This window comes from Euphorbia lathyris, chromosome 1, assembly GCF_963576675.1.
Source record: "Euphorbia lathyris chromosome 1, ddEupLath1.1, whole genome shotgun sequence".
NCBI lineage: Eukaryota > Viridiplantae > Streptophyta > Magnoliopsida > Malpighiales > Euphorbiaceae > Euphorbia > Euphorbia lathyris.
The window spans coordinates 130,200,606-130,210,722 of record NC_088910.1 but is presented as its reverse complement, the minus strand read 5'-3'; the positions used below and the strand labels follow the sequence as shown (position 1 = coordinate 130,210,722).

At 30.3% G+C, this 10,117-nt stretch overlaps 1 pseudogene; it reads right to left on the bottom strand.

The window, feature by feature from the left end:
* Positions 1-7,524: 7,524 nt before the first annotated feature.
* Positions 7,525-9,901, bottom strand: LOC136219485 (protein FAR1-RELATED SEQUENCE 11-like; annotated as a pseudogene).
* Between the last annotated feature and the right edge of the window lie 216 nt (positions 9,902-10,117).

Sequence of the window (10,117 nt, the reverse complement as noted above, 5' to 3'; positions counted from 1 at the left end):
ACCAGACCTTAAACAGAACGGGGTCGTTTCCTCACACGCTAGCTATCCTATCCTATCCAAAATTGTAATTTTGGGCTTTAGGTTAAATGCATCATTGGTCACTAAACTTATATGGTTGTCTCAAAATGGTCACTCAACTTCAATTTGTCTCAATAAAATCACCAAACTTTGAGTTTTTTCTCAATTAGGTCACTCCGTCGATTTTAGTGGTTAAACACATCAAAATAATAACATGGGTGACACGTCAACATGAGTTAACTCAAATCTCTGACCAAGAAGAAATGTGACAGCCACATGTCGGGTATTTTTATGAAAGAAACTAAATTTTCGTTTTTTTTCATAAAAATAATCGACACGTGATAGCCAGATGACGCATATGTGGATGGCATGTGTCATTTCGGTTAGAAATATGAGTTATCTCATATTGACGTATCACTTATGTCATCATTCCGATGTTTTTTAATAACTATAGTGACCTAATTGAGACCGAACTCAAAGTTGAATGATTTTATTGAGACAAATTGAAGTTGAATGACCATTTTGAGATAACCATGTAAATGCAGTGACTTATGGTGCATTTAACCCACATATATACACCTAACATCCATATATATCAAAATAAATAAAAAATATATAATATAAACACACATATATATATATATATGAAAATGAAATAATGCAAAGTATCTATATATATATATATAATATAAAACAGTAACGATGGAGCTGAGGTGTCACTTCCTCCTTTTTTACTGATAAAAAATATAATATAATATATAATATATTAACTTTAGTTATATTATTATATTTATTTATAAAAAGATTATTTTATCCGTACTATATCTAAGAGTTCTACAGAATTTAAATTAATCCCTAAAATCTCTCTAATTCTCTGCATATCTATATCTAAGAGTTCTACAGAATTTAAATTAATCCCTAAAATCTCTCTAATTCTCTGCATATCTATATCTAAAAGTTCTACAGAATCTAAATTAATCCCTGAAATCTCTATAATTCTCTACATATCTATATATAATATAAAACAGTAACGATGGAGCTGAGGTGTCACTTCCTCTTTTTTACTGATAAAAAATATAATATATTAACTTTAGTTATATTATTATATTTATTTATAAAAAGATTATTTTATCCATACTATATCTAAGAGTTCTGCAGAATTTAAATCAATCATTAAAATCTCTCTAATTCTCTGCATATCTATATCTAAAAGTTCTATATAATTTAAATTAATCCTTAAAATCTCTCTAATTCTCTTCATATCTATATATAATATAAAATAGTAACGATGGAGCTGGGGTGTCACTTCATTATTTTTTACTGATAAAAAATATAATATAATATATAATATATTAATTTTAATTATATTATTATATTTATCTATAAAAAGATTATTTAAATTAAATGTGAAAATAAAATAATAATATTTAATTTATATAGCACCTTTATATCATTAATTGTAATTATTAAATTATATTTTTATTAATATTTATATATTAAGATGAATCCGTGCATCGCACGGGTCAAAAACTAGTAATATATATATATGGGTTCATTTTTAATGGAGATTGCATTTTATTATCATGGAGATCAATCATTGGATTAAGATCTAAATGTCTATGATTAAATTAAATTACTGACATACATATTTACTGATTTAACCTTAAATAACCCTTACATAAAAACAAATGTGAATCTATAATAAATACATAGAATTCTTTCTTTGTTTTTGTTTGTTATTATAATCATGTAACTATAGTATTTAATATAATCATTTTTCCCAATGATAAATAATTGAAAGGTTGGAGATTAGTAGTATATTATTACACAAAAAGTGAAGTTCCAAATCTTATGCGAGATTGCCGTTTCTGCTTCTTAATTTAATTTTTAATAAATTATTATTATCCAAATTTTGATATTTAATTTTAATTTTAAATATACATGTTTTTTTTGGTGAAAACATATTTATGTGTTTAATCAAAAATTTTAATTATAACTCAATGAGCATAGCTATATAGGTGTCTTGGATGGAGGGTTTAGAAGGGGGAAGGGTTGATAGAAACCCTTGTTTGGGAGGGGGAAGGGTTAGTAAGGGTTTCTACAAACTCATGTTTGAAACACAAAAAAAAATTAGAAGGGTAAGAGCTTAGAGAGGTCTTGAATGGTTTCTTTTTAAGAAATTTCATTCAATTTTCAACTCTCTAATTTGGTGGGTTTGGAAGGGTTAGAAATTCCTCTCCCTTCCATTTCCTTACCCTTCTCTACCCTTCATTTATTAACACTTCCCTACCCTTCATCCAATCAAACCCTAAAATCAAATGTGCAAGATTGTAACTAGCATTAACGGGTTGGACAAAAAAAGTTTAGCCTCCAATGCGTTAGAATTGTAAAAATGTTATCATTTTTTAGAACTAGCATTGGACTAATATAAAAGTAAGGGTGAATTCTAAAAAAAAACCATGTGGTTTCACCGATTTCCGAAAAAACCTATGTGGTTTGTTATTACAAAAAAAAAAAGGATTGTGTTATACGCCGTTACCCGAAAAACGGAAAATGGCTTAACACCGTTAAAAAGCTGACGTGACACACAATGGTAAAATTGGAAAAACGATTTTTTTTTTATTTTTTTTTCTCTCTCTCTCTCTCTCTCCTCCTCCTCCTCCTCCTCCTCCTCCTCCTCCTCCTCCTCCTCCTCCTCTTCTCTCCTTCTTCTTCTTTTTCTTCTATTTTTTTTAAATTTCCGATACTCCGGAAATCTGGAAATTTTTCAGATTTCTTCAGAAATTTTCAGATTTATGGAAATTTCCAGATTTCTGGAATCGAAACTTAAAAAAAAAAAAAGAAAAAAAAGAAGGAAGAAGAAGAAGAAGAAGAATGAGGAGAGAGAGAAAAAAAATAAAGAAATAAAAAAAAACCGTTTTTCCAATTTTACCCCTGTGCCACGTCAGCTTTTTTAACGGTGTTAAGCCATTTTCCGTTTTTTCGGGTAACGTCGTATAACACAGTCCTTTTTTTGTCATAACAAACCACAAGGGTTTTTTCAGAAATCAGTGAAACCACGTGGTTTTTTTTTTTTTTGAATTTACCCTAAAATTAAATATGTTTATTTTTTTTAATGGAAAAGATATAATAAAAATGAATTCAAAATTGTTATCAAAATAAATAGTCTATTTAAATTAATTAATAATGGTAACATGTTTTTATAATTATTTAAAACTAAATAAAAACTTTCTAAAAGAAAATGAGGTTGTAGGGACTTGAACATAGGACTTCTCAAATAGGAACATGCATCCTTAACCATCTAATCTACTTTCAAATATTGAAATAATGTTACATAGAGTCAATATATACTAATTTTAGGGGGGACAGGGGCTTCATGGCAAAAATCAATTTGTACTTAAGGGCGGAGCCGGTGGCTTGGGATGGCTCCGCCCCTGGGTATAGTCAAGTTTTACGTAAAATGTTTGAACTTCATACAAATCTTCCATTTTATTTAAGTTAGACTTAATTTAAGGAAAGTTGTCTTTTTACACACACAAAAAAAAAACATTAACGTTGCGAAAAATCGAGTTTTACATAAAACTTTTAAACTTTACATAAATCCTCTAATTTTATATATAATTTACATAAAGTGGGATTTAATTTAAGTAAAGTTGCCTTTAAAAAATGAACTAATTTTACGAAAAATCGAGTTTTACATAAAACCTTTGAATTTTAATAACTCCTTTCATTTTAGATATAATTTACGTAAAGTTGTATTTTACAAAATAATATGATTAACATCATAAAAAAAATTGAATTTTACGTAAAATTTTTGAACTTTATATATAAATCTTCTATTTTTAATCATAATTTATGTAAAATTTAAACTTAATTTATGTAAAATTGTATTTTTACAAGAAAAATCATTATTTTTGTAAAAAAAATGAGTTTTATGCATAACATTTGAACTTTACGCAAATCTTCTATTTCTTGACATAATTTACGTAAAGTTGCATTTTTATAAAAAAAAATAATAATATTAACATCATGAAAAACTTAATTTTATGTAAAGTCTTTGAACTTTACATAAATCATCTATTATTAGACATAATTCATGTAAAATGAAAAGGAATAGTTAGTCGTTTCGTCTCTAATATGATCAAGAGCAAGTACGATCAAGAACAGGCAAGGATTCCGTCCATGCAAACATCACTGTCGGGCAGCTCGTTGAGCTGTCCATAAAAGAGGAGGAGGGCAAACTCTGCCCCCCTCCCCCCCCCCCCCCCCAGCTTGCTGAGCTGGGGTCCAACAAATACCCAAAACACGTCATGACCAACTGTCCAGCCGAAAAAGCCTCGGATGACTCATTCTTCTCATTTTGAATTGACAATATGTATGTACATATTCTAGCTATGAATATTTGAAGTAGGAAGATATGATTTGAATTTTGCTATTTAAAGACATTGGAATTTCCATTCCAAGGCATCTAGAAACTATATGTAAATTTTCTTCCCCTTGAAAGTAGTCTAAACATGTACCACTTACCATCTTCATCTGAAAAAAACTTTCGCATGCCATTAATACACAGACAATCAAGGTTTCACGCATCTCGTGGTCCATCTCCCACCGGTGCCACAACCATCTTCACTTATCCAGCAACCCGCATTATCTCAACTGACCCCCGCAACGATAATCATGACTCTACGAGAAGTTAAAGACCTGCTAGAATCAAAGATTAAGAGATTCCTTGACGAGTGAGCTTTGGGCAGAGTAATGGAAAGGAACGTGATGTCAAGCAAAACCCCCTAGTGTACCGGATCATCGACACCCGTTTCTCAAAAGATTGGAAGACCCCAGGCTAACCTTCTACTCCGGCACTGAAGAGACTATGTGGCTTTATTCATGAGCACCATTTACAACCTTAATCGCGATCCCCTAAAACAGAAATGTTTCCGCAAACTCCCCTGCTCCTTCAAGGATCTCTATTTTAATTTATACATATCATGTCACGTCCGGGTCTAAATTTCTAGAATTTATACCTTGATAGTACTATATATTATAATTATTAGGTGTATGATTTTTATTTGGTGCTATAGGAAAAATTTGGAGTTATTTCGATGCGTTTAGGTGTAAATTAAAAGTTTAGGGTAATTATTAAAAGATTATATAATGATGGAGGACCAAAAAGGATATTTAACAAATTTGGGATATAAATCCCAAATGTTCGCGGACCTTCGATCATCACCATCTTCTTCTTTTATTTCTTTTCTTTTGTTCTCTGTTTCTTTTTCTTTTATCCTTATCAAATCGTTCATCGACCGTTTCTCCACCGTTCCTTTGATTTACGGAGATTCGACCGTCCGAATCACTCGAAATTTAAAATATAGCATCCTTATGTATAGATCTAAGTCCTAACCGAAGAGTTTTTGAGTTTCGGCAATGTTTGGAGCGAAACGTCTTAGACAGGATTTAGACGAGAATTGAACGGGCGTATTTTAGCCGAGGTAAGTAACTATCAACTATATTTTGAGTTTTATGTATATGGATAAATATATATCAAATATTTTTCAGAAATTGATATTTTAGGGTTATGCAGGAATTTTGTAAAATTAGGGTTTTTCATGATTTTTCTTTTTATTGTGAAATTACGGTTCAAATGAAGCTATTGATTATGCTTCTATGTGAATTTCAGATTTTACTTGATTATGTTGATTTAAGGCTTAATTTGGTTGATTTACATATATGTTTTTGGTTTCAATATATATCTATATTGAACAAAATGAATTTGATGATTTCTTACGAATTGTTTTTGGATTGAGAAATCTGTTGCGGTTATTGTTGTTATTATTTTGGATTGAAGTCCAAATATGTTTTGTATGTTACAAAAGGGCGAATTGAAGTCAAATGATTTATGATTATAAAATAGTTTGGAATTTGATTATGAAATGAAATTTGAGTACGTTATGATTTTATGATTTTATATCCATCGAGAGTTATCCGGATCGGTGGTTTTATATTTGAAGACCATGTTCAGTGAGGGACATGGCCTGTGTACACAGTGTGAAGACCTATTGGGTATGGTAGTGAAGTGTTGGGTAAGACCATATGAGATAGGCAATGTTAAGAGACGTCTCGACTATATATGTGGTTATGGATTGATACTTAAGGGTAGAAACTCGAGGATGGATACAATGTTTTAAGTTCATTTGGATTATGTTTTCGGTTATGATTGATTTTGATATAAGTTTTACGTTTGATTGAATAAGATAAAACACTTATTTGATTACAAGTTGGTTTGATAAAACACTTATTTGATTATGCATTAGTTTGATAAAATTATATCAACTTAAGTTTTGAGTATATTTTATAAGGTTTTGATTAAATCCCTTTATAAAGGTATATATGTAGCTATGTTAAATAAAGTTGGTTTTTGTAGCTGATAGTTTCTTACTGAGATTTTTGTCTCACGTTTTTAAATGTTTTAATGTTTTTAGGTGAGAAAGTACAGGATATAGAGAAGGTTACCGACCGTTTAAGCGGGGTTTGGAAGTTGGCTGCTTATTGTGAGAATTATGGTTAGAACTTTGGTAGTTCAATTGTAATATAATGGCGTTGGATAATTTGGAGACTCTTAAGTATTGATTATGATCTTTCTATTTCACGCCCGATGCCGATTGAGGTCGTCTAGGGTCGGGTGTGAAATATCATCTTGTTACCAATTTAATTTACGATATCCTAATACGATTTAATTAGATTTAATTAGTAGTGAAAGTACAATTAAAATATTACATGTTTCACAAAAATAAATTTTACTCAACAAGTTTACTATAATTAAATATTTTGATTAAATATATAATCGAGCCCGCTAACGGACGCCGGGGGCGCTAGATAAGAAAAATAATTATCATTAATTGCTACATTGAAATAATAAATAAAATGATGTCATTATTGATCATTAATCTTTTTTTTTACTAATTGACCATTAATTATTTTTTTTACTAATTAATCATTAATAATTTTCTTTGACTAATTGATCATTAATTACTCCATTTTATTCCTACCATAACATCTCATTCCCTTTATTTTATATTCCCACCATTTCATCTTTCCTTAAAAAATTTATAATTTTTTCAAATTTTTTTCATCTTCCAACCATAACATCTCATTCCCTCCATAATATTTCTCATCATTTCACATTCCTTTTGAGATTTTTTCTTATCTATTTCTGTAGATTTTTTTTCTTTCAATTTATGTCCTCACTTCCTTTCAACCAACAAAAAAAAATAATCAAATTGACCTTTGAAATTTAAGGCCTGAACATCCTCTCCACTTTCTTCTCGTCATTTCATCTGTCCAATTCAATAATCATTTCTCATCCCAATCCAATTAAAAAAAAAAGATTTTCAACTCATAAAATAAAAAAAAATCATAATTAACAACTCATAAAAAATAATGTCTACAAAAGTGGCCCAAAAAATTAGTAGTTTAGTTGAGTAATCTAATATTTGACTAAAAAGACAGGATTCAAATCTTTATTACATGTATCAACTTTGTTTTTTTTTTTGTCGGTGCACTATTCAACACAGTAGCATCATCTTTATCCATCTCACAATTGTTTGCATAATGTCCAGGTTTCTTACACTTAGAACAATGTCTTGTTTGTTTTGTCATTTCTTTTCCACTCTGTATTCGTTTGTTCTTCGGTCTTCCTTTGGGTTTCGACTTTGGAGGGCAAAAAATATCTTCATTGTTGATCAACTCAGTAGATTGTATACTTTGATCACCTATAAATTGAGTTGAAGTGGTGCTTTCATCAAGACGCCAGCGAATCGGGAAGTAAATAAATGGAACTTCATGACAGTCCTTTTGAAGAAATATTCGCAATATATGTCGGCAAATTATCCCCAAGAACTCATACTGCTTGCAAGAGCACATTGCAACATTTCCATCCCAAAATACTTTGCGACATCGACTATTTTCATTTGCATAATATCTAACTGTGAAATCATAACCATCATCGCAAATGATTGAATATTTCTTCCAAAGGGGACTTGACTTTTAAAACATTCTTCTTAGTGACAGCTACCATATTATCATGTGATTGTCTTTGGATAATCTCTTGAACCGCAACATCAATCTAACAAAACAATAAACATAATAAAAATGAATCACTTTGATTAAATCAAAAAGCTTGAAATTCATCAAACCAAATTCCGGAAAAAAAATAAACAACCACACATTAATAGTACCTACTAGTTCCACTATTTGAGAGGGGAAAAAAGTGAGTTTCTACTAACCTGTTTAGCAAGATAGTTTAAAGTTGAATTGGACGACACAAATCTCTTGATAAAACCATTAATATACTCGGATCTTCCTATAGTCCTCATCCCTCCAAAGTAGTAACTTCGAAGGTATGTCGGTGCCCAAAATTCTTTGATATTATACAAACCTTTTACATGTTTATTGTCAAGCAAGTTGTATTTGCTAAGAACAAGGGGCCATTGGGTCTCAAAATCTTCAATCGTCTCCAACTTATAGAGCATATAAAAATCTTTGCACCACGCTTGGTCTTTATCACGGAGAATAAATGTGAACCAACCACTAAATTTTGAAGTGATATGCCATATACAAAAGCAATGTTTAGTGTTTGGCAATACTTGAGAAATTGCTTGTGTCATCCATGGATCTTGGTCTGTTATGATCGTTTTTGGTGGCTTCTTCATAGTATCCATAAAAGTCTTCAAGAAAATAAAAACATATACGTTAGAATTAATGAAATATATATGTCACTACTATAGTGTAATAAAAAAACGCTAGGAATAATTGAGTAACTTAAAAGCAATGAACATAGTGCAAAAAATTAAATCTTATAAAATAATGAACAATGTAAAAATTTGAAGGAATAATTGAGTTAGTTAAAAGTAAGATATTTTGCATGAGAAAAAATAAATGAAACTGATGTATATCTTCATTAACCATTTGAAAGTATCTGTAGTTTCATTCCGGAGTAGTGCACATTCAAAAAATATTATTTTTCCATGATTATTCATACCAACAAATATGCCACATGGCATGTCATATAAATTTACTTTATAAGTTGTGTTAAAGACCACAACATCTCCATATTTGTCATACCACTCAATTTATTAAGCTGGACACCAAAACAAGTGCTTCAATTTCTTCTCATGATCAACCTTAACAACGTAGTGGAAGTTGGAATTTTCTTCTTTGCAATATTTGAAATACTCTATCAAATTGGAAACATCATTCTTAGAAACTGTTTTTCTCACTTTGGTAAAAAGATTTCGGATATCTTTTTCAAGAAAAGGAAGATCTCCATGCTCTACATTTTTTTCAAGCTCAAGAACACGAATAATTTGTCTCACCGATAGACCGACTTCTTTCAATAGCAGAATATGTGCCTCATCTTCTTGACTTATCATCCTATTAGCATGAAGGAACCGCACTTGTGATTGAGATAGTAAAGCATGATTATCCTCTTCTATAAATGTAGTTGTGTGCCACTCTTCATGAAATATTTCATTACAAATCTTCAATTTGATACGCAGGTGAGCATTACAACTACATTTATCAGAAATTCTATTTCTTTGCTCCTTATTTGGGTCAATTTCCTTTCCTGGTTGAGTTCGATTATGATGACAGTAGAAATCACGACTTAAAATTATACCATCTTTTTTTTTGTTCGATCTTTCCGAATGCTAAAACCGTGTCGGCGTGCATAATTTTGGTAAACTACACATGCTTCTTCTTCACTTAAAAATGTTTGACCCACAAATGGTTGTAGCCGTAGGCTTGCTTGATCATGAGTTTCTTCTACATTATCTTCTTCCATGAACACAACTATTTCTTCATTGGATGGGAGGATATTCAAATCAAACATTTTGCTCTCAACTCAAAGAAGTGGAAATGAAATGACATAAACGAAGTAGAGGGAATGAGATATTAAGGCCTTATAATTAAAAGTGTAATCTGATTATTATTATTTTTTTGGTGGAAAAGGAAGTGGAGGGAAAAAGTTGAAAAAATTATAAAATTTATAAGGGAAGATGAAATGGTGGGAATAGAAAATAGAGGGAATGAGATGTTATGGTAGAAA